We start from the raw sequence: 27,181 nt of genomic DNA, 5'->3' as shown, positions 1-27,181 counted from the left end.
CTTGATGTATACACAAAATTTTTGATGCAATCGTGTTTCAAGTCCACAATCGACCTTGCCATGTCTTTGTTAACGTAATGCAACCTTGAACACTAAGAAAATAAATTAAATTCCAACGAAACACCATGAATATGAGAACGAAAATTTTCATCACGCACAATATTAAACATTTTTTCATCTTAACGAACTTTGTGTCAAAGCGGTACTGATTACAACGTCTCGGCTTAATGATATATTTTATATACTAGAACGTAAGATAAACGTACAACACTTTAATGATACTCGTAAATCATTTGGTTTATGGTGTCACAAAAAAAAAATTTGGATAGCAGAGTTTAAGATGTAATTTCGTTATACGATACATAATTTGTTTCTCTCATAGGTTATTTCGTCATAGCTTTTCAAGGTCGTTTGTGACCGAGGGGCTACAACCTAAACCTCAATCTTGTTGTATACACAAAATTTTTGATTTAATCGTGTTTTAGGTCCACAATCGACCTTGCTATGTCATTGTTAACGTAAATATGGCAAAATTAGTTTATCAATAGTAATTTTGAGATTAAAAGTCTTTAATCTTTTTCGTAGATATAATAATGCCTTCTATTCTTGTTCTTCGTTGTACCCAGAAGTTTTGTTAGGTTACTTGTATGGGAAATCACAAGTAATTTTCAAACATATAAGGATTACTTACTCTAATAACAAAGTTTAGTTATTTGTCCTTATATTATGTGTCTAAATATAAGCGAGGATGAAAAAAGTATTTATTTTTTAAAGTTTAAAAACATTAAAAATCACTCTCAACAAAACTCATACAATATGTAGTGCGTCGTCAGTCGCCATTTTCCTCAGCCATTCCCCCGGTTATAGGAAATAAAATCGATGTGTCCGTACAACGTACTATTATTACATCGGGGGAGGGTTACACATCGAAAATCACCCCCATACCCAACATGACCGCCAGTCTACCTACCACTATCGAATCAATTTGAAAAAGAAAAATGAAATAAAAAAGAATCCATCAACCGACACTTTATCAACCACCCCGGAAATAATTTTTTTCGCGAATTTACAAAGAGGAAAGATCGCGGAGTCGTCTGAACGCGCTCTTCCGGCGCGCCGTCATCGCCTACTGAACCAATTAAAAGAAGTACCCCCTAATTACCCCCCGAGTACGGCGACACACAGAAACAGTGGCCTAAATGAGCGTCCCGACGCCATATTGGCCATGCGCGTCGTGCATTTTCAACCGGGGACGATGTTCCGTTTTCGCAACCCCCAGTTACAATTTCTTTCCATCTCTAATATCGGGGGTGCGATAAAGATGGAGTGTTGGGTGGAGGTTGCGATTTGTAGGGGCGTCGCGACGACCGACGTCTGTCTTAGGAGAAGCCGGGATACGAAGGCATTCGCCTACTGCTACTATCCTTGCCATCCATGTTCCGTGATCCTTCCAGAAAAGTTTTTGTTTCGTATTAACTTAAAAAAAAAATGAAATTTTTTTTTGTTTAATACAATTTTGAATTTTGAATCAATTTTTTTTTAATTTCTTCCTCTTTTTATTTAAGTTCCCGGCGATGAGTGATTTGATTTTCCTGTTTCCACGACGATGAATTCCTGCAACGAAGAAAGAAGTGGTAAGTTTTGATTTCTTTTATTATTATTATTATTATTAAAAAATCATTTTTATTCGCTTTAATGTGTTGTTGCAAGATGAGGTGGTATTAAACAACCTGTTGATTTAAATTGATTATATTTTTTGAACACTTTATTATCTCGCAATAATAATAAATTGGGCTCCGTATAGAATCAATTTTAACACTAACTAATGAAATTATTACCTATTAAAGTTCTGTCACAATACTCCAACATAAATTCGAAATTGTTATAGGTCATTAATTATTGATATAATTGACGTTTTATAATAATTATTTTATATTTATTATATATGTATTCATGAATTTATTTATTTCTGTTAATGTTGAATCTGATTGAATTATCCATAAATATTTATGGGGTTAATGAAACTTAAAAAAAAGGTGATATAATCGAATAGGTTTTACTGACACAATTTTGGGGTAAAAGTAGGTCCATTAATTGAAAGGCGAGAGTGGAGAACGAGTGAGTTTCGTGATGGTAGGTCAGGGTTGGCCGTGGAACACACTCTCTCCGGCGTACTAATCACCAATCAGGCGTCTCCGGCGTCTGCGTCGCGACGCCCAGCTTTAATAAGGCGTCGCGACGCCTCGAGCTCCGTCGTCTCGCTCATTTCCTTCTCTAACTCATTACCTAAACGCGCCTCCCGGACGTTCACTTTCATTGAAGGAACCTTCGTCTCTCCTCTTGCTTGTTCTCGCTTGTTTTCGCCGACGTTCTTCCTTGTATGTGTGTGTTTCGCTTTCACTTGGTGTCGACGACATTAAACTTTTTTAAAACTTGAACTAATTTTTCAAATTTTTCGAATTTTGTTGTACTTTTACTGGTTTATTTATATTTTTGTTGTCTAACTAGTTTCGGCAAAAAGCCATCATCAGAGACAAAAGTCAATGAATTTTACAAGAAATTAACATCGAAAACATAAAACGGTGAACAAATTAAAATTATTAATGTCAATCTTTAAAGATTTAACTCCGCATGGACATCTTTTGTGGTAGATGTTACAAGATGGTCAAGATGATTATTTTAAGTAAATTTGTGACAATAATAATATTAATTTGTTGACCGCTTTATGTTTTCGATGTTAATTTCTTGTAAAATTCATTGACTTTTGTCTCTGATGATGGCTTTTTGCCGAAACTAGTTAGACAACAAAAATATAAATAAACCAGTAAAAGTACAACAAAATTCGAAAAATTTTTTCTATCAAATAAAAATTAGTTCAAGTTTTAAAAAAGTTTAATGTCGTCGACACCAAGTGAAAGCGAAACACACACATACAAGGAAGAACGTCGGCGAAAACAAGCGAGAACAAGCAAGAGGAGAGACGAAGGTAGCCCCTCGGTCACAAACGACCTTGAAAAGCTATGACGAAATAACCTATGAGAGAAACAAATTATGTATCGTATAACGAAATTACATCTTAAACTCTGCTATCCAATTATCCTATTATTGTCACAAATTTACTTAAAATAATCATCTTGACCATCTTGTAACATCTACCACAAAAGATGTCCATGCGGAGTTAAATCTTCAAAGATTTGTAAAAATTTTTACGTTAGTATCTCGTTTTCTATCGATTTAGTATCTAGCGCCTCGGCTGCAATTTTGTACAATTTTGCAACCTTGAACACTAAGAAAATAAATTAAATTCCAACGAAACACCATGAATATGAGAACGGAAATTTTCATCACGCACAATGTTAAATATTCTTTCATCTTAACGAACTTTGTGTCAAAGCGGTACTGATTACAACGTCTCGGCTTAATGATATATTTTATATTCTAGAACGTAAGATAAACGTACAACACTTTAATGATACTCGTAAATCATTTGGTTTATGGTATCACAAAAAAATTTTGGATAGCAGAGTTTAAGATGTAATTTCGTTATACGATACATAATTTGTTTCTCTCATAGGTTATTTCGTCATAGCGTTTCAAGGTCGTTTGTGACCGAGGGGCTACAACCTAAACCTCAATCTTGATGTATATACAAAATTTTTGATGTAATCGTGTTTTAGGTCCACAATCGACCTTGCTATGTCTTTGTTAACGTAATGCAACCTTGAACACTAAGAAAATAAATTAAATTCCAACGAAACACCATGAATATGAGAACGAAAATTTTCATCACGCACAATGTTAAATATTTTTTCATCTTAACGAACTTTGTGTCAAAGCGGTACTGATTACAACGTCTCGGCTTAATGATATATTTTACATTCTAGAACGTAAGATAAACGTACAACACTTTAATGATACTCGTAAATCATTTGGTTAATGGTATAACAAAAAAAATTTTGGATAGCAGAGTTTAAGATGTAATTTCGTTATACGATACATAATTTGTTTCTCTCATAGGTTATTTCGTCATAGCGTTTCAAGGTCGTTTGTGACCGAGGGGCTACAACCTAAACCTCAATCTTGATGTATATACAAAATTTTTGATGTAATCGTGTTTTAGGTCCACAATCGACCTTGCTATGTCTTTGTTAACGTAATGCAACCTTGAACACTAAGAAAATAAATTAAATTTCAACGAAACACCATGAATATGAGAACGGAAAGTTTCATCACGCACAATGTTAAATATTCTTTCATCTTAACGAACTTTGTGTCAAAGCGGTACTGATTACAACGTCTCGGCTTAATGATATATTTTATATTCTAGAACGTAAGATAAACGTACAACACTTTAATGATACTCGTAAATCATTTGGTTTATGGTATAACAAAAAAAATTTTGGATAGCAGAGTTTAAGATGTAATTTCGTTATACGATACATAATTTGTTTCTATGATAGGTTATTTCGTCATAGCGTTTCAAGGTCGTTTGTGACCGAGGGGCTACAACCTAAACCTCAATCTTGATGTATATACAAAATTTTTGATGTAATCGTGTTTTAGGTCCACAATCGACCTTGCTATGTCTTTGTTAACGTAATGCAACCTTGAACACTAAGAAAATAAATTAAATTCCAACGAAACACCATGAATTTGAGAACGAAAATTTTCATCACGCACAATGTTAAATATTCTTTCATCTTAACGAACTTTGTGTCAAAGCGGTACTGATTACAACGTCTCGGCTTAATGATATATTTTATATTCTAGAACGTAAGATAAACGTACAACACTTTAATGATACTCGTAAATCATTTGGTTTATGGTATCACAAAAAAATTTTGGATAGCAGAGTTTAAGATGTAATTTCGTTATACGATACATAATTTGTTTCTCTCATAGGTTATTTCGTCATAGCGTTTCAAGGTCGTTTGTGACCGAGGGGCTACAACCTAAACCTCAATCTTGATGTATATACAAAATTTTTGATGTAATCGTGTTTTAGGTCCACAATCGACCTTGCTATGTCTTTGTTAACGTAATGCAACCTTGAACACTAAGAAAATAAATTAAATTCCAACGAAACACCATGAATATGAGAGCGGAAAGTTTCATCACGCACAATGTTAAATATTCTTTCATCTTAACGAACTTTGTGTCAAAGCAGTACTGATTACAACGTCTCGGCTTAATGATATATTTTATATACTAGAACGTAAGATAAACGTACAACACTTTAATGATACTCGTAAATCATTTGGTTAATGGTATAACAAAAAAAATTTTGGATAGCAGAGTTTAAGATGTAATTTCGTTATACGATACATAATTTGTTTCTCTCATAGGTTATTTCGTCATAGCGTTTCAAGGTCGTTTGTGACCGAGGGGCTACAACCTAAACCTCAATCTTGATGTATATACAACATTTTTGATGTAATCGTGTTTTAGGTCCACAATCGACCTTGCTATGTCTTTGTTAACGTAATGCAACCTTGAACACTAAGAAAATAAATTAAATTCCAACGAAAGACCATGAATTTGAGAACGAAAATTTTCATCACTCACAATGTTAAATATTTTTTCATCTTAACGAACTTTGTGTCAAAGCGGTACTGATTACAACGTCTCGGCTTAATGATATATTTTATATTCTAGAACGTAAGATAAACGTACAACACTTTAATGATACTCGTAAATCATTTGGTTAATGGTATAACAAAAAAAATTTTGGATAGCAGAGTTTAAGATGTAATTTCGTTATACGATACATAATTTGTTTCTCTCATAGGTTATTTCGTCATAGCGTTTCAAGGTCGTTTGTGACCGAGGGGCTACAACCTAAACCTCAATCTTGATGTATATACAAAATTTTTGATGTAATCGTGTTTTAGGTCCACAATCGACCTTGCTATGTCTTTGTTAACGTAATGCAACCTTGAACACTAAGAAAATAAATTAAATTCCAACGAAACACCATGAATATGAGAACGGATAGTTTCATCACGCACAATGTTAAATATTCTTTCATCTTAACGAACTTTGTGTCAAAGCGGTACTGATTACAACGTCTCGGTTTAATGATATATTTTATATTCTAGAACGTAAGATAAACGTACAACACTTTAATGATACTCGTAAATCATTTGGTTTATGGTATCACAAAAAAATTTTGGATGGCAGAGTTTAAGATGTAATTTCGTTATACGATACATAATTTGTTTCTCTCATAGGTTATTTCGTCATAGCGTTTCAAGGTGGTTTGTGACCGAGGGGCTACAACCTAAACCTCAATCTTGATGTATATACAACATTTTTGATGTAATCGTGTTTTAGGTCCACAATCGACCTTGCTATGTCTTTGTTAACGTAATGCAACCTTGAATACTAAGAAAATAAATTAAATTCCAACGAAACACCATGAATATGAGAACGGAAATTTTCATCACGCACAATGTTAAATATTTTTTCATCTTAACGAACTTTGTGTCAAAGCGGTACTGATTACAACGTCTCGGCTTAATGATATATTTTATATTCTAGAACGTAAGATAAACGTACAACACTTTAATGATACTCGTAAATCATTTGGTTTATGGTATAACAAAAAAATTTTGGATAGCAGAGTTTAAGATGTAATTTCGTTATACGATACATAATTTGTTTCTCTCATAGGTTATTTCGTCATAGCGTTTCAAGGTCGTTTGTGACCGAGGGGCTACAACCTAAACCTCAATCTTGATGTATATACAACATTTTTGATGTAATCGTGTTTTAGGTCCACAATCGACCTTGCTATGTCTTTGTTAACGTAATGCAACCTTGAACACTAAGAAAATAAATTAAATTCCAACGAAACACCATGAATTTGAGAACGAAAATTTTCATCACGCACAATGTTAAATATTTTTTCATCTTAACGAACTTTGTGTCAAAGCGGTACTGATTACAACGTCTCGGCTTAATGATATATTTTATATTCTAGAACGTAAGATAAACGTACAACACTTTAATGATACTCGTAAATCATTTGGTTTATGGTATCACAAAAAAATTTTGGATAGCAGAGTTTAAGATGTAATTTCGTTATACGATGCATAATTTGTTTCTCTCATAGGTTATTTCGTCATAGCGTTTCAAGATCGTTTGTGACCGAGGGGCTACAACCTAAACCTCAATCTTGATGTATACACAAAATTTTTGATGTAATCGTGTTTTAGGTCCACAATCGACCTTGCTATGTCTTTGTTAACGTAATGCAACCTTGAACACTAAGAAAATAAATTAAATTCCAACGAAACACCATGAATATGAGAGCGGAAAGTTTCATCACGCACAATGTTAAATATTCTTTCATCTTAACGAACTTTGTGTCAAAGCAGTACTGATTACAACGTCTCGGCTTAATGATATATTTTATATACTAGAACGTAAGATAAACGTACAACACTTTAATGATACTCGTAAATCATTTGGTTAATGGTATAACAAAAAAAATTTTGGATAGCAGAGTTTAAGATGTAATTTCGTTATACGATACATAATTTGTTTCTCTCATAGGTTATTTCGTCATAGCGTTTCAAGGTCGTTTGTGACCGAGGGGCTACAACCTAAACCTCAATCTTGATGTATATACAACATTTTTGATGTAATCGTGTTTTAGGTCCACAATCGACCTTGCTATGTCTTTGTTAACGTAATGCAACCTTGAACACTAAGAAAATAAATTAAATTCCAACGAAAGACCATGAATTTGAGAACGAAAATTTTCATCACTCACAATGTTAAATATTTTTTCATCTTAACGAACTTTGTGTCAAAGCGGTACTGATTACAACGTCTCGGCTTAATGATATATTTTATATTCTAGAACGTAAGATAAACGTACAACACTTTAATGATACTCGTAAATCATTTGGTTAATGGTATAACAAAAAAAATTTTGGATAGCAGAGTTTAAGATGTAATTTCGTTATACGATACATAATTTGTTTCTCTCATAGGTTATTTCGTCATAGCGTTTCAAGGTCGTTTGTGACCGAGGGGCTACAACCTAAACCTCAATCTTGATGTATATACAAAATTTTTGATGTAATCGTGTTTTAGGTCCACAATCGACCTTGCTATGTCTTTGTTAACGTAATGCAACCTTGAACACTAAGAAAATAAATTAAATTCCAACGAAACACCATGAATATGAGAACGGATAGTTTCATCACGCACAATGTTAAATATTCTTTCATCTTAACGAACTTTGTGTCAAAGCGGTACTGATTACAACGTCTCGGTTTAATGATATATTTTATATTCTAGAACGTAAGATAAACGTACAACACTTTAATGATACTCGTAAATCATTTGGTTTATGGTATCACAAAAAAATTTTGGATGGCAGAGTTTAAGATGTAATTTCGTTATACGATACATAATTTGTTTCTCTCATAGGTTATTTCGTCATAGCGTTTCAAGGTGGTTTGTGACCGAGGGGCTACAACCTAAACCTCAATCTTGATGTATATACAACATTTTTGATGTAATCGTGTTTTAGGTCCACAATCGACCTTGCTATGTCTTTGTTAACGTAATGCAACCTTGAATACTAAGAAAATAAATTAAATTCCAACGAAACACCATGAATATGAGAACGGAAATTTTCATCACGCACAATGTTAAATATTTTTTCATCTTAACGAACTTTGTGTCAAAGCGGTACTGATTACAACGTCTCGGCTTAATGATATATTTTATATTCTAGAACGTAAGATAAACGTACAACACTTTAATGATACTCGTAAATCATTTGGTTTATGGTATAACAAAAAAATTTTGGATAGCAGAGTTTAAGATGTAATTTCGTTATACGATACATAATTTGTTTCTCTCATAGGTTATTTCGTCATAGCGTTTCAAGGTCGTTTGTGACCGAGGGGCTACAACCTAAACCTCAATCTTGATGTATATACAACATTTTTGATGTAATCGTGTTTTAGGTCCACAATCGACCTTGCTATGTCTTTGTTAACGTAATGCAACCTTGAACACTAAGAAAATAAATTAAATTCCAACGAAACACCATGAATTTGAGAACGAAAATTTTCATCACGCACAATGTTAAATATTTTTTCATCTTAACGAACTTTGTGTCAAAGCGGTACTGATTACAACGTCTCGGCTTAATGATATATTTTATATTCTAGAACGTAAGATAAACGTACAACACTTTAATGATACTCGTAAATCATTTGGTTTATGGTATCACAAAAAAATTTTGGATAGCAGAGTTTAAGATGTAATTTCGTTATACGATGCATAATTTGTTTCTCTCATAGGTTATTTCGTCATAGCGTTTCAAGATCGTTTGTGACCGAGGGGCTACAACCTAAACCTCAATCTTGATGTATACACAAAATTTTTGATGTAATCGTGTTTTAGGTCCACAATCGACCTTGCTATGTCTTTGTTAACGTAATGCAACCTTGAACACTAAGAAAATAAATTAAATTCCAACGAAACACCATGAATATGAGAACGGAAAGTTTCATCACGCTCAATGTTAAATATTCTTTCATCTTAACGAACTTTGTGTCAAAGCGGTACTGATTACAACGTCTCGGCTTAATGATATATTTTATATTCTAGAACGTAAGATAAACGTGCAACACTTTAATGATACTCGTAAATCATTTGGTGTATGGTATCACAAAAAAATTTTGGATAGCAGAGTTTAAGATGTAATTTCGTTATACGATACATAATTTGTTTCTCTCATAGGTTATTTCGTCATAGCTTTTCAAGGTCGTTTGTGACCGAGGGGCTACCTTCGTCTCTCCTCTTGCTTGTTCTCGCTTGTTTTCGCCGACGTTCTTCCTTGTATGTGTGTGTTTCGCTTTCACTTGGTGTCGACGACATTAAACTTTTTTAAAACTTGAACTAATTTTTATTTGATTGAAAAAATTTTTCGAATTTTGTTGTACTTTTACTGGTTTATTTATATTTTTGTTGTCTAACTAGTTTCGGCAAAAAGCCATCATCAGAGACAAAAGTCAATGAATTTGACAAGAAATTAACATCGAAAACATAAAGCGGTGAACAAATTAAAATTATTATTGTCACAAATTTACTTAAAATAAACGTAAAAATGGTAAAGATGTAACATCTACCACAAAAGATATCCATGCGGAGTTAAATCTTTAAAGATTTGTAAAAATTTTCTTCTCTTTCGGTCTCTGATGATGGCTTTTTGCCGAAACTAGTTAGACAACAAAAATATAAATAAACCAGTAAAAGTACAACAAAATTCGAAATTTTTTTTCTATCACGTTAAACAAACTGGTATAATAGATATTAACTTCAATTTCAACCTAATTTTTATTTCTTAGATCTTGTTCGCCCGAATCTTTTCTGACAACTAAAAATAAGATAACCCTTTTTCTAAGGGAGTGGTTTGTTAAAAAAAAATTTAATGGGGTGGGGGGTTAGTTGATTGGGTTAGAGCTGAAAAAAAAAATTAAAATTTCAAGGTCCGCCGGGTTTTAGGGGGCTGCGACATCTGCATAAAACGACTACGAGCATAAATTATCTAGCTCAACCCTTTCGGGCCTTTAGTAGGTAGAAAAGGGGCAATTTTTTAGATCTTAGGTTCTCTCCTCCCCGCGGTGGAAAAAAATATGATATAAACCATGCTCTGGTGGAAAAGAAAAATGCGTTTTATTATTAGCTTCACAAAAGGAGGACGTGGGGTTGTGTCTAAAAGGATCAAAGGGTTGTGTAGGGTAATAATATAAAAAAAACAACCGAGATAATGCTCGGTTTATTTATCAACGGATTTTATTGTACATATTTATTTTTTTAAACACTTCATATCGTGAATTTCTAACGGAAGAGATAAATAATAAGGTGGACATCGTTTCCGTTGTTATCTTTTTAAAGACAGGTGTTCGATTTCCGTCTTGACCCTTATCTAAAAACACGAACTACAAACTTGTACGTTCGACACCGTATTAAAAAAATAAAACATGCCTGCAAACACTTTCGAGAGGCCTTTTTAACAATAGACTTGGTCTTCTGCCTTTTATAAGGGAACCAGGTCAACATGCAGGTACCATTCCCCTAAATTTCATGTCATTTCGAGCCCTTTATTGTGCATTAACGCTAACTCAACCCTTTCCACCCTTCGCCGGGTTCTTGATTGCGTATTACATACAGATTTCACCCCTATCGATAGCCATAAATCAAGATTTTCAGTAAAAAGAGAAACGCTTTGTTGCTTTAAGTCTTCCTATAAACCCAATGGTCCCTTCCCATCAAAAAAAATTTACATACACCATTGATTCTCAAACTTTCCAACCTACCGATTTCTTTTATATTTAATATTTTAACTGCAACATATCGTCCCATTTTTTTTCTCACGACGAAACTGTATTTATTTCATAATTAATGTCTTAATTTACTTTTTTTTTGGTTGAAAATGTTGTGGGTTGAGAAAATTATAGGTCATTTTTTTTAATAAAATAGTAAGGAGAAATCCGAAAATCCTTGGGGTCAATTTTCGAGAAAAGAGCCCTTCATAAGCAGCACGAAATCTACATATTATGAACAGAAGCCCTTCGTTGCATAAGCCGTAATAGACGACCATATATTCTCAAATGCCCGACATACGCGAAAAATCCCGGCTTATCCCATCTAAGGGAAGTATTCTCGTTTTACCTCACAACGTAATAATCACAATACCTGCATTAGATTTTTTGGTATACTCAAAATGAAGATGTTATTTTAAAATAACTTTATTTTGTTTGCTCCTTTTACTAACATCTCTTTATATTTCAAATTGTAATGAGATTAACACTTAAAGATGATGTACAAACAAATAGAACCTCAGATGCTGCCTTTTTTGTTAATTTTCCCTTTACATCTAGCTTTAGAGTAATAGTCTTCTGAAGATCTTGAATGCCCATCGACTTAAATTATGAAATATATTGCCAAATGTCTGAGATGTCTCTTCATTCCATGAAACACAGAACCCTGCTAGTGTTGCAATCTTCCCATACATGTTATCATAAGAATTTATTTAGACTGGTCGAGTTAAATATCTTTCGTGTTCAACATAAAATCGTAGTTGAAACCCAAACCTATGGTTGCTTTTCTTGAAACGCAGTCTGCCCTAAAATATTTAATGGATGAAATCAAAACCTACAATGTTTTGAACCAAATCACTCACATAAGCGGACCAGTTACATTTCAATTTAATCATTTGATCCGAATCTAAGCAATTATCCCATAAAATCCCATAAACCGCAACGATAACTGCTCTCAAATATACAAATTTTGCTAGAAATAGGCTTATGTAGTACTTACGTGATAATACAGAACTAAGTGTTGATACCATAATTGGGTAGAAGACATTGAGTAGACCGGGATTAAAAAACGTTTGTAGTCCGCATGGCGTTGAGGATAAATTAGTTTTTATCAAATCAAAAGAGAAGAAAAGTTACTTTTAAACGTGAAGCTCCATATTATTTAGCGATCTGCATAAATTTAGATATTTCGCTTGAAGATTATAAACTTGTAGATACTTCAATCGATACCAAATTGCTGCCGATCACAAAATATTTCTTGGATAACAGGTTATGACATTGACTGAGTTACTGTGCAATTATTTCGCGGCTTACACACCATGAAATTAGATTGTGGATACTTTTCAATGTATGGAAGCATTAATCATAATGATTACATTAAAGTACTGCACATTGTAATATACAGGCTGTCCGGAAATGACGTGCACAACGCGAGACCACAAGTACTTTGACAAAAAATGTGATGATTTAACTCAACTTATCTATACAGGGTGCCCATTATGTATGGAATATAGTATATATCTCGGCTTTATAAAAAAAACATTTTATACAAAAGTTGTTTAATATTTTATTTGCCATAATAAAACTGTATTCAATTGTATTCAATTCAGAAAACAAATGAGTAACGAATAACACTTAAATTTTTTTAAATGGCAATATGTACCCTTTTGTTAGGCTCATTTGATAGAGATTAATTTTCTCTGTACAATGACGTAAAATTTTTGTACCCTTACATCAGAACATTTTTGGAAAAAAATGTAAAAATTGTTTATTAATAAAAATTAATCAACGACATTAATCTAGATATAAAAATATTATTTTTAAAGCCCTCTAGCGACTAAACTAAGCAATTTTATATATAGGTCTTCCGTTGTACACGTCATTTCCGGACACCTGTATAGCACAATAATGCTGTTTAATCATACTGAGTTGTTTTGTTTGAATTACAAGATATTGCAAAGATTATGTAGCCATGAAATTTTATCTATTAAGTAAAAAAATATCTACTGAGGTTGTTGTGGTTGCGGTGATGTAATGACTGTAATAAAGGTAACTGCGCCTTATACAGTGTGTCCGTAAAGTAGAGGGTATAGGCGATCAAATCATTATAAATGCTTTATGGAAAAATCTTTGAAACGGGTCTAAAAATCTAATTTTTTTGCAATTTCTTGGTGTAGATTTTAAATTTTTCCCCCATTTTTAAACGAGTTATGACGTCACCGATATTTTTTTCAAATGGCAATCCCCCATTTTTATTACGGAATATGAAAGAGGATTTTTTCTGAATCTAGCGCAATCAATATTAATATTGGCTACATAAGAAAATTTTCGAGAAAATCTACTTTAAAGTTTAATTACTTCAAATTTGTTGACTTGATAAAAATAGCAGTAGCCATGAGTAACTATAGTAATCATTTATTTAAAAACAACGGTTCACAAAATTTTAAAAACCTCAAAATTCACGAGTAATAATGAGTCGTAGTTTTTGCAACGATGACAAAAACTTTGTCAAAAACATAATTTTTTCAGAAGAACAAGCTTTACTAAATCACTTTTTGACACTTTTGTTTAAAATAATTGGTTACCATAGTTACTCATGGCTACTACTGTTTTTAACTTTAAAGGTAATTTTTCTTGTAAATAAAGATATTGGAAGTATTGGAATAGAAGTATAAATTCAAAATACAAGATATTGATTATTATTAACATACGTATTGTATGTTTGAAGATTAGTGTCCATTTAACATACATTTAAACATATCACATACATATCACAAACTTAATTAAAAAGTCAGAAAATTGACAACCAATCAGACAAGAAGACAATTTGAATCAAAAGTGTGGTAGAAATAAATCTATGGTAAAATAAATTTGTGGAAATGATCAACCCGGCATAACAATCTCGAGATTTTATTACTTCGACGACAAGAAGTAGCTTCCATTATGTTATTTTTCCAACACGTCAATGATTTCGACCTTGAAATCTTCACAATCTGTACTTCTTCATAATGAGAAAACTTAGATAGACATCTAGGAAACTTACAATTAGATGATATTTCGATGAAACGGACTAAACATCATTTTCCCGCAAGCGACCTCGGCCACAACCTTATTTCATTACGCTAAGAATTGAGATCTTGACATACAAGGGTTTATATTCAACCTAAGAAGGCCCCAGAAATTTTAACAACCTCTTTTATGTTAACTGAAACTCTTCACCGGCAAGCGACATCGACCACAATGTTATTTCTTTATCTGAAGGATTGTGACCTTCATATACAAGGGTAACCTACTTAATATTATGACCACAATCTAATTTCTTTACGGTAAAGATTATGAAATTGGTATACAAAGATCTTCAATCAACGCAACAAATTTCAAAGAAAGTTTTCGCAACCTCTTTCACTTTAGTTGCAAAGTTTTAATCACAAGCGTCCTTGGCCATAATCCTATTTCTTCACGTTAAAAATTACGTCCTTGATATACAGGGGTCTACAATCAACCCAATAAGTTATGAGTCAGCGATGGTTTTCACAACCTCTTCCATATCAATTGAAAGCAACCTCGACTACAATCTTTTATCATCACCTATTATTATATCACCTACTTAGTATTTTGACTACAATCTAATTTCTTTGCCTACGGTAAGGATTATGATACAAAGGTTTGCAATTCACCCAATTAGGTGAAGCCCAATTAAGGAATTATAATTGAAATCCATTCTACCAGTTGTCAATTTTGAAGTAGGTAAATAATTTAGAGTTTGATTTTGTACTTTTTAAACTGGTTTTTATTTTATATAGAATTTAAGTCTAACCTCACAAAATGTAACGTCACATCGAAACTTTAAAGTGATTTTTCGATAAGTACTACACTTTTCCGCACTTTTTTTTTATTATTAACGCTTTTTTTCGGTCATTTCCTATCGATTAAAAAAAAATCATCGATTTTTAAACCACAATGCTATTCTTAAATTATTCCCTAGTTTCGGCCCTTGGCCATTTTCAGAGACAGAAAAAAGATCTTAAAAAAGAGAAATTTTTTTTCAGAACCTTCTTAAACTTGTAACACTTCGTCCTTAATTTTATTTTACAGCTGGAACTACTTTTACAACTAAATTAGTAACTAATAATCCGATTTTCGACTTTGATATGTGATTTTTTCCAAGGCCCGAAACTAGTTAGACTTAAAGTCAATATAAAATAAAAACCAGTTTAAAAAGTACAAAATCAAACTCTAAATTATTCACCTACTTATTAAAGAGTTCGCGAAAGTTTGCACAACTTCTTTCATTTCCGCCACAACTTTATTTCTTTATTAACGATTAAGACCTTGATGTACAAGCGCCTACAATCTGATCAATGAGATTGCTAAAATCGTCTCAAAGCACAAATTCAAGATTTGAATTGCAAGTTGCTTTAACTATTATCTAGTTTCTTAACGTTAAAGATTGTGGTAATGATATATAATAAACGTCTGTCACGCAAAGAATTAAAGCTTCATAATTTTCAAAAATGAGATCTTCACGATTTTTTGAATCTTATTGTCTTTTTTTTAAATCTCAAAACTGCTAAATCTCATTAATGCCAAAACAATAACTTTCATATTTTTTGTAAGAGGAAGATTTGGGCTTTAATTTGATATAAAAATTATTATATAACTCTCAAAAATGAGATCTCACTGAGACGTGCGGGTAAACCTGAATGTTTCTAGGTCTAGTATTAACTCTAGATTATTTGATTAGATATCATTAGATATCACTGTGTTGCATATTTTTATTAAATTAAAACTAAAACTAACTCTGAGGACGCACGGCTAAACCCGAAACTTTCTAGTTCTAGGTCTAGTGTTAGTTTTAGTTTTATACTAGCACTAGAACTAACACAAGACCTAGAACTAGAATCATTCGGGTTTAGCCGTCTTGAGAGACGTGTGGCTAAATCCGAATGTTTCTAGTTCTCGGTCTAGTGTTAGTTCTAGTTTTGCACTAGCACTATATATATACACTATATACTATGTTGATGCGTAGTGCTTCACGGATGGAGAAGTGCAGTGTGTTAATTAATTATCATACCCGACGTCATCATTGCAAGTATGCAACCAATATCACAATATTTTTATTGCAATACGCGATTTACGTATGATGCGTATTGCACTGTGGTAGTGGTTGCATATTTGCAATGATGACGTTGGGTACGATAATTAATTAACACACTGTGTATATATAATTATATATATATATATATATATACAATTACTAGAACTAGAATCATTCGGGTTGAGCCGTCTTTTGAGAGACCTGTGGCGGGATGGTTGGTACACTGAGACTAAAATATTTTAAATTTTTTTAACACTCGTCTCTTCACATCTGTTTCCATACAAAAAAAAACAATTTTTCGAATAAAACTTTTTTACAAACGTAAGCACTTTCGTAACAAAATTTTCAATTAATTTAGGAATTTGACGATAATTTTAAATAAACATTCTGTGTAATACAAAATATACACGGTATCGATGGAGAGCTATTACGATGATCGGTATGGCCGCCTACTAAACTGGAGCTGGTTACTATGGAAACACTTCTATCCCCTCCTTTCAGGGCCAACCCCTCGGGAACTAAGGGCTTTTGCCCTATACGTGGGTGGGATATACGTGTGTGTTACATGTATGAACAAGGGGAGTGTATATATTTTTCCAATACGATCTGAAAAAAAAAAAATCCATAAAGTAAGAAAAGTTGAAATCAATCATAAAAATGTTAAACTTAAAAATTTTCCCGTTCTAATTTGATAATCCCGGACCAACCCCAAAGAAATGAAATACCGCTGAAGGTTCCTCGTAGTAAGTTCGTTAGCGGAGGTCTTTTCCTGAATGAATCTTGTGCGAAACCCCCCTCGTTTCGTCTCTCTGTCTTTCCAAGTTTCAATTCATATATGCCGTCCTTCCTCATTCACTTCTTCTTCTTCTCTTTTAAGTTTGCGCCGACGGATGTTTTCTCTCCGTCGCTCCAACGGGGTTTGGTACACGGAGAGAGACAGGGTAGAGGGTGTTCTTAAGAGATGAGTTTCCCGTTTTAAAATTAAAGAGACCCGGAGTGTAAACTAGACCCTGACCTACTCTCCCAATTCCCGTCTCACTTCTCTCCATTACATTTTTTTTTAACTCAACTCCAACTTGGGTTAGTATTACTTTCGATTTCTTTTTTAAAAAAATCAATTCTCACGTTAAAGTTTTAATTTATGAACAATTTTTTTTAAATGTATCATTAAAATTCTACACAGTGTTAATTAATTATCGTAACCCACGTGACCTGTGTAATATTGGTTGCATACTTTGTCGTTAACGTTTATGTTAATTAATTAGCGGGCCCGAACTATGCAACCAACATCACAGTACGCGTATTGCAATACGCGTACTGTGATATTGGTTGCATACTTGCAATGGTACGATAATTAATAAACACACTGTAGTTGTGTGAGCGACGTTTATCACAAACTGGTGCAAAATTGTATATCGAGTTGAATAATTGATTGTCAACGGATAATGTATCGCTGTTTTTGGAGGAGAAACTTTCCATTTTAAAATTTATCGGGTGAAAAGTTCTCGTGGGCACGGAATACGTCCGATTCCTGTTTAACATTCATGTATTCCAATCAAATGTTTGATAAACGTTTCACGTAACCACCACGTGGAGTACCAATTCGAACGGATCTGCGCGACAAATAGTACCTACCCCATACTACACGGTCTACACGAGTTCGGGATTCAGGTAACCGTCATCGGCCGTATGCAAATTAACCTACCCAGGCCCGGTGGGACTTTAAATTAAAAAAAAAAAGGAGACCAAGAGCATTGAACGATTTGCATACGGAACAACGAATGTTACGAACAACCCTTCAACGTTGTTTGTCGAATAATTGTCATGTTAATGCGTTCGAACCCCGCGATACAATTACCCCCGAGTCACCTTTATGCAAATTCCGGGGACCCAGGTCGGCGAATCGACAGTTGACAGGTCTTGACAGACGTTGTTAGGGGCCCCTCAGGGTGAGGTAAGCTCCAATTTTAGGATTAGACCCAGCGGTAAACGAGGTGGTCCTACTAGACGTTTCTGATCGATTGGGGGCTCATTGTTAAGTTTACTTTCGGTTAATTGGAACCGGATTCACAAACGTTTTGATTTCCATTTAGATTTAGATGTCGTTTTATTCGTTTAGTGCGATTGACTTTCTTAAATAAATTCTAACTCTTTTTTAGACCGGTCTCTCGCGCATGGAAATCACGTCCTGAACAATATTTACAATTCCCCTCGCGGTGATCGAAATCAAATTACCTGATTCGAGAGTGGAAAGAAAGAGAGGAAACGGCGAAATGGGGGGAACACTTTGGGGGGCCCGTCCGATCGGATCGGTTGGATTTGAGGTCGCGGAGATTAATAATGCGATTTCTCCTCCGCGAAATTTCGAACCACACGTACGGCACACACGCGGCTAATAAAATAATTTGCGGTGGTGTGTACGTGCTGGGAAAAACTGGGGTTTTTTTTAATATTTTATTAAGATTTTCGCGGTCGACTTACTCGATTTTATACGCGGTCTGGTCAAAGAGATTCTTCTTAAATGCCGTAACCCGATTCTACCAAGACTCTTTTCGTCGGAATTCCACTCTCTCTCTATGCGTGATGATATTATCGGATATTAAATTCTTATGGTTGAAATTATTGTTTATTGCGCAATAAAAATTTGTTTTATTAAAAAGTCTTTTTTTATTGTTACAGAACCCTTTCGACGCATCAACGGACGGGTAAGTAATCAAAAAAAAACGTTTTGTACATGGCATATGATTAAATTTGTGAAATTGGGGTGCAATTTGTACCAAGATGTAAATTGCCTAAAACGAGAGTTTTCTTCCGCGCCGTTTACTCGATCAAAACTCCCCGCGTTTGGTTTTTACGGCCTCGGCCATTAAACGTTATTAGCTGTTTCCCACATGCTTTTACCCTTGGGAGTTATTACCCGAGACTGTCAATTGGGTGGAATAGTTTCGAAAAATTTTAATTTTGCGCGCGATTTATTCCTTGTTATAAAATGCCTTCAACTTCAGCACTGCATTTGGGTAAAAATTGTATTCCTTCCATACTAAGAAAATTTCTCGCATATAAGTTTCACATGGAATAGAAATAGGAGGGATCTCTTGAAGTAGAAATAGAAAGAACCCGTGAGAGGTTACGAGAGGAGCGGATGGAAGAGTAGATGATGTATTGGCAGCCTCGCGAGATACTCTTTTTAAATTACACTAGTACTATCACTAGAACTAACACTTTACCTAGAACTAGAATCATTTAGGTTTAGCCGTCTTTAGAGACGTGCGGCTAAACCCAAATGATTCTAGTTCTAGGTATAGTGTTAGTTCTAGTTTTGCACTTGCACTAGAACTAACATTAGACCTACAAACATTTGGGTATAGCCGTACGTCTTTTAAGACGGCTAAACCCGAATGATTCTAGTTCTTGGTCTAACGCTGCATAACAATTAAAGCTAGAACTAACACTAGACCTAGAACTACAATGTTTCGGGTTTCGCCGTGCATCTTCAGACTGATACAGAACTAAATTTCCTTCAAAATGAGTCCAAACTCGACTATTTTATCTTGTTTGGTTCTCGAGATATTCGAATTTTAAGGTTTAATTGTTATCAAAGATGGCGGATTATTACCATTTAATTTTTGATCACAACTTTTTAATTTAATTAAAAGTTTTTGAATTCGATTTTAAATTAGAATCAATTTCGTCTTAATTTATAATGATTCAAACAATTTTTTTTATTTTCGGTTATTGAGAAAAAGGTAATAAAAAATAATAAAAACTTGGGTTGGGATACAGTTTATTTTGATTGATTTAGAATTAAATTTTCTTCAAAATGAGTACAAACTCGATTATTTCATCATATTTAGTTCTCGAGATATTCGAATTTTAAAATTTGATTATTATCAAAGATGGCGACTTATTACGATTCAATTTTTGATCACAACTTTTTAATTTAATTAAAAATTTTTAGATTAAAATCAATTTCCTTTTAATTTATAATGATTTAAACAAATAGTTTTTTTTATTTTCGCTTATTGAGAAAAAGATAATAAAAAATAATAAAAAGTTGGGTTGGGATAAAGTTTATCTTGATTGATTTAGAATTAAATTTCCTTCAAAATGAGTACAAACTCGATTATTTCATCATGTTTAGTTCTCGGGATATTCGAATTTTAAAGTTTGATTATTATCAAAGATGGCAGATTATTACCATTTAATTTTTGATCACAACTTTTTAATTTGATTAAAAATTTTTAGATTAAAATCAATTTCCTTTTAATTTATAATGATTTAAACACACAATTTTTTTTATTTTCGGTTATTGAGAAAAAGATAATAAAAAATAATAAAAAGTTGGGTTGGGATAAAGTTTATCTTGATTGATTTAGAATTAAATTTCCTTCAAAATGAGTACAAACTCGATTATTTCATTATGTTTAGTTCTCGGAATATTCGAATTTTAAAGTTTGATTATTATCAAAGATGGCGGCTTATTACCATTTAATTTTTGATCACAACTTTTTAATTTAATTAAAAATTTTTAGATTAAAATCAATTTCCTTTTAATTTATAATGATTTAAACAAACAATTTTTTTTATTTTCGGTTATTGAGAAAAAGATAATAAAAAATAATAAAAAGTTGTGTAGGAATAAAGTTTATCTTGATTGATTTAGAATTAAATTTCCTTCAAAATGAGTACAAACTCGATTATTTCATCATATTTAGTTCTCGAGATATTCGAATTTTAAAGTTTGATTATTATCAAAGATGGCGGATTATTACCATTTAATTTTTGATCACAACTTTTTAATTTAATTAAAAATTTTTAGATTAAAATCAATTTCCTTTTAATTTATAAGGATTTAAACAAACAATTTTTTTTATTTTCGGTTATTGAGAAAAAGGTAATAAAAAATAATAAAAACTTGGGTTGGGATAAAGTTTATCTTGATTGATTTATAATTAAATTTCCTTCAAAATGAGTACAAACTCGATTATTTCATCATGTTTAGTTCTCGGGATATTCGAATTTTAAAGTTTGATTGTTATCAAAGATGGCGGATTATTACCATTTAATTTTTTATCACAACTTTCTAATTCAATTAAAAGTTTTCGAATTCGATTGTAAATTAAAATCTATTTCGTTTTAATTTATAATGATTCAAATAAACAATTTTTTTTATTTTGGCTTATTGAAAAAAAGATAATAAAAAATAATAAAAAGTTGGGTTGGAATAAAGTTTATCTTGATTGATTTTGAATTAAATTTCCTTCAAAATGAGTACAAACTCGATTATTGCATCATGTTTAGTTCTCGACATATTCGAATTTTAAAATTTGATTATTACCAAAGATGGCGGATTATTACCATTAATTCTTTTGCCATAACTTTTTTGTTTTTTAATATAAATATATCGTGTTTAGTATCAAATTAAAGGAAATTTAAAATCCTACTAATCTATAATAAATTTGATAATTAATTATGCAGTATAGAGATGATAATAATTATAAATTAAGCGATTTTAATTAAAAATTTTTGAATTTGACTTGAAATTAAAACCAAATGATTCTATTCTAGGTTTAATATTAGTTCTAGTGATACTGCTAATGTAGAACTAGAACAAACACTAGACCTAGAACTAGAAACGTCTCTCAAGACTGCTAAACCCGAATGATTCTAGTTCTAGGTCAAGTGTTAGTTCTAGTTTTACTTCAATAAAAATATGCAACATAGCGATATCTTATGTTAACTAGCGCTACCTACCAGTGTTACTAGAACTAACATTAGACCTAGAACTAGAAACATTTAGACATGTTGCATTTTATGTTGGACAAAGTAAGTAGGTAATATATTTTGCTATGGAAATATGTTTTTGTATATCGCATTTTAAGTGAAATTCACTGTATAAGTCTGTATATCTAAGATTAAAACATAAATTTCTCTACATATTTTTTCTAATAAATAACAAAGAACTAATTAAGTACCAAATAAAGAATTAAGAATTAAACTGAAATAAAATTTAAAATCACTAAAATGACAACTGATACATTGGCGCGATCTTCTATCTCCATTCAGATCATTCGTCATACGTCAAAAGAGATTTAAGGGTGAATATAACAATAGCGAGGGTAACCGCTTATTAGAAAAGGTGGTTAAAAATAGTTAGGGAATACTATCGGTACAAATTAATCCACATAGAAAAATGGATTTCAAGTCACCTTTAAGAAGAAAAATGATTGCCTTATGCGGTATAAAAATAAAGCCCCCTTAATATTTGTGACACTTCATTTAGGGAGCTTGAACGTGTGGGGAGGTCGATGCGACTTGACGTAGAAGGGGTACGTGAAGAATTGAAATTTTCTATTCGAGTATTTTTCATATTTTTTTCCGACTATTACAAATTCGTTGGCGTCCGCTCCTTTTTTTTTGTGTGCGAGTGTCGTCTACACGTGGGATAAGGATATGGGAGAATGAGTATGGGGAGAAGGGTGTGGGGAATCCACCCACCCCTATGGACTTCAATTTTGCGTTCGCCTGGATATGCATCGAGCAAGGGGAATTTCATTTTGTATCGTGTGGATGTCTCCGACCCCGCGAGATAGAAAAGAAGGAGGGGATATATACGGTTTCAGATTCAAGCAACCCAAAATGGAACTTTGTATCGTTTTCTATCAAAAAAAAAAGGTCGTGGCTCATCATCGAAAAAGCTCCGCCATCAAATATTCATCGTGCCACTCCCGTGCATATGTGACGCGTGCGGTCTTGGTTCTTCCTTGAAGTCCGGGCACAATTTCGTTACGCGCAAAGCTCTTGTACATGTACGCGGATTCTCTTTGATGCAGGATTTGATCCTTTCACTATCCCGCGCCGAGCAAGCTCTTTTTCTCCAGAAACCGTATATTCGTTATGTGTGTGTTATTTTTTCCTCCTTTTCCTCCTACGAATTCCCGATGGTGTGGCTCCGGCGTCTCTCCCGTTGCCGTTGCCAGCGCTACTAGGACGACCAAACAGGAAACGTCGGGACTAAAAAGGAGATTGAAATATTGCGCTCCCAAGGATTCAACCAATTTTCATATATTCCATGTTATCTCCCGTGGCGGGTTTCTGCCAAGAAAATATCGGTTAGGATGTTTTTGTCTGGACGAACATCCTCTCCAAGATCCTCCCGAGTACGCGGTATTCTCCTTTTACGCAGAGAACACTATGTAATTTATTACATATGTGGAGTATTGATCCTCCACCTTTTTCAGCCGGGGTAAAAATACGAAGGTTAATCGGGGAAAAATCTGCGGATGACAGATCGATTGACGAAACTATTAGTTAAACATCCCGTTGAAAGCCGTTTCGTTCGAAATGCTCCCTCGGGATTCAAGAAGAGCTTATCTCGTATTGTTCCATAAATACATTTTCTACCATTATTATTAGGAAATTCGAACGGCGCGGGCGGTTTAAGGCGGTTTAGGGCGGTTTCTTGCTCCCACCCCCTTGCATTTTATATATTTGAGTCTCGAATCGTCTGTATGCATGCACACGTTGTCAGAAATTGCCTCTACTGGGGGAGAAAGAGGGAAACACTCATGACTGATGGCAATCCTGCGAAGCCGCCATATCCCGGTCCGCGTGTATAACGTACGCCGAATGCAATATCCTACTTGGATCGCGCAGGAAATTTCATTTTACGCGAAAGCCCGTTCGATTTTCCCTCTTGGTTGCTTCTTGGTACGTCGAATTGAGTACGGATTTTCCTAGATAAACAAGAATCCGCGGAAATTATTGTTTTTGAAATTAATTTTAAAAAACGAACCAGCTACAGAAAACTATCCACCTTTCCTGACTTTGCAACTTCCAGTTTTCATGAATTTAAATTCAATTTTCCTGTCCCGTTTCTAAGAGAGTGTCTCGCGGGGCTGCCAATACATCATCTACTCTTCCATCCGCCCCTCCCGCAACCTCCCTCGGGTTCTTTCTATTCCTACCCTGGAAAATCCCTCTTCAAGAGATCCCTCCTATTTCTATTCCATGTGAACGTATATACGAGAGATTTTCTTAGTATGCGAGGAATACAATTTTTACCCAAATGCACTGCTGGAGTTGAAGGCATTTTATAACAAGGAATAAATCGCGTGCAAAATTAAAATTTTTCGAAACTATTCCACCCAATTAGTACTAGGTCTAGTATTAGTTCTTGTTTAAATTGTTATTATGCAGCGCTAGACCAAGAACTGGAATCATTTGGATTTAGCCATCTTAAGAGACGTACTGCTAAACTCAAATGTTTCTAGTTCTAATGTTAAAAGTTTAGTGGCAGTGTAAGTGTAAAATTAGAACTAACACTATATCTAGAACTAGAATCATTTGGGTTCATCAGGCGTCTTTAGAGAGGTGCGGCTATACCCAAATGATTCTAGTTCTTGGTATTCTACATAGCAACAGTGCTAGGTAAAACTAGAACTAACACTAGACCTAGAACTAGAAACATTTGGTATTATTATCACCTCTATACTACATAATTAATTAATTATCAAATTTATCATAGATCGGATTAGTAGGATTTTAAATTTCCTTTAATTTGATACCAAACACGATATATTTATATTAAAAAACAAAAAAGTTAGGAAAAAAGAATTAATGGTAATAATCCGCCATCTTTGATAATAACAAAACTTTAAAATTCGAATATCTCGAGAACAAAACAAGACGAAATAATCGAGTTTGTGCTCATTTTGAAGGAAATTCAAATTCCAAATCAATCAAATTTTATCCCAACCCAACTTTTTATTATTATTTATTATCTTTTTTCCAATAATCGAAAATAAAAAAATTCTTTGAATCATTATAAATTAAGACGAAATTGATTTTAATTTAAAATCGAATTCAAAAACTTTTAATGAAATTAATAATTTGTGATAAAAAATTGAATGGTAATAATCCGCCATCTTTGATAATAATTAAACCTTAAAATTCGAATATCTCGAGAACCAAATGAGATAAAATAGTCGAGTTTGGACTCATTTTGAAGGAAATTTAATTCTATATCAGTCTGAAGTTGCACGGCGAAACCCGAAACATTGTAGTTCTAAGTTTAATGTACCTAGAACTAGAATTATTATTATAAATTATTATTATTGTCACCTCTATACTGCATAATTAATTAATTATCAAATTTATCATAGACCGCATTAGTAGGATTTTAAATTTCCGTTAATTTGATACCAAACACGATATATTTATATTAAAAAACAAAAAAGTTAGGAAAAAAGAATTAATGGTAATAATCCGCCATCTTTGATAATAACAAAACTTTAAAATTCGAATATCTCGAGAACAAAACAAGACGAAATAATCGAATTTGTGCTCATTTTGAAGGAAATTTAAATCTAAACCAATCATAATAAACATTAACCCAACCCAACTTTTTATTATTTTTTATTATCTTTTCCTTAATAATTCAAAATAAAAAATTGTTTGTTTGAATCATTATAAATTAAAACGAAATTGATTTTAATTTAAAATCGAATGCAAAAACTTTTAATGAAATAATAATTTGTGATAAAAAATTAAATGGTAATAATCCGCCATCTTTGATAATAATCCAACATTAAAATTCGAATACCTCGTGAACCAAACAAGATAAAATAGTCGAGTTTGGACTCATTTTGAAGGAAATTCAATTCTTTATCAGTCTGAAGACGCATGGCTAAACCCGATACTTTCTAGTTCTTGGTCTAGTGTTAGTTCTAGTTTTATACTAGCACTGTCACTAGAACTAACACAAAACTTAGAACTAGAATCATTCGGGTTTAGCCGTCTTTAGAGACGTGCGGCTAAACCCGAATGTTTCTAGTTCTATGTCTAGTGTTAGTTTTAGTTTTACACTAACTCTATCTCTAGAACTACCGCAACACCTAGAACTACAATCTTAGAAAGTTTCTAGTTCTAAGTCTTTTTTTCCATGCAAAATTACCCAATGCCTGTACTATTAAGCTATATTGCATTTTATTGCGAGTTATAAGAAATTCCCGGTATAAAGCAAAATTCATGTTTCGATGCTTCATGATCTTTCCTACTATTGCGGCGTCTAAGAGAATCATGTATAAGTCACACAACAACTATTCTTTGGTGGTGAAGAGATAGATATGATATTGATCCCATAAATCATTCTTTTGAACTCTTCAATATCATCAGAAAGCAATGTTTTGTCCAAAAATCGACAGTATTGATCGATTAATCTGTTAGTTTACACAGCGACTTGGGGATTTATCAGCCTAACTCTTTCTCATATATGATATGTCAGTAATTCCGTTCGAGTCTTCCTGGCATCGCGATTTCACCACCGTTCATCACGATGAGTATAAACCATCCAACGTTGATAATAGAATAAAAAAGTTAAGTGTATTTGAGAAGTTTTTCAAGTTTTTTAAATTTTAGGGATAAAGAGATGAGAAGATCTGCTCAAGTTAGTAGTTGTCAGAAATTCTATGTATTTCAAACACATGCTAGTAACGACCAAATAAGATTAGTAACTTACCACCCTACATAACACTAAAATACGCTAATTTTGGGATTAACTTACCTAATTTTCATCTCCTATAAAAGCCTTGAAGTTCTCCACTATCATATTCATCGTCAGGGGAATGCTCCTAAAAAGAATGCATAAATTATTTTCTGACAATGAGTTACATTTTTTGTGACATAGACAATGTCACAAAGTTGTTTTCGGAACGTAAATTTCGTTAAATCA

The 27,181-nt window shown here is 33.0% G+C and overlaps 2 long non-coding RNA genes across 2 annotated transcripts in view; one reads left to right on the top strand and one right to left on the bottom strand.

Annotated features, from left to right (window-relative positions):
* Positions 1-27,181, top strand: part of LOC111419020 (uncharacterized) — a 191,864-nt gene that overhangs the window by 127,518 nt on the left and 37,165 nt on the right. The window contains exons 4-5 of the long non-coding RNA XR_011642387.1: positions 1,566-1,634; positions 19,129-19,154. This is a non-coding gene — a long non-coding RNA (uncharacterized lncRNA). The remainder of the gene's footprint in view (positions 1-1,565; positions 1,635-19,128; positions 19,155-27,181) is intronic.
* The window catches only part of LOC139432642 (uncharacterized), an 87,185-nt gene continuing 60,778 nt past the window's right edge, over positions 775-27,181 (bottom strand). Inside the window, exons 2-3 of the long non-coding RNA XR_011642388.1 lie at positions 27,014-27,080; positions 775-1,614 (exon numbers count right to left, since the gene is read on the bottom strand). This is a non-coding gene — a long non-coding RNA (uncharacterized lncRNA). The remainder of the gene's footprint in view (positions 1,615-27,013; positions 27,081-27,181) is intronic.

Source organism: Onthophagus taurus, chromosome 1 (genome assembly GCF_036711975.1).
Source record: "Onthophagus taurus isolate NC chromosome 1, IU_Otau_3.0, whole genome shotgun sequence".
Lineage (NCBI taxonomy): Eukaryota > Metazoa > Arthropoda > Insecta > Coleoptera > Scarabaeidae > Onthophagus > Onthophagus taurus.
The sequence above is the reverse complement of the archived record's forward strand: the minus strand, read 5'-3'. Positions and strand labels throughout refer to the sequence as shown.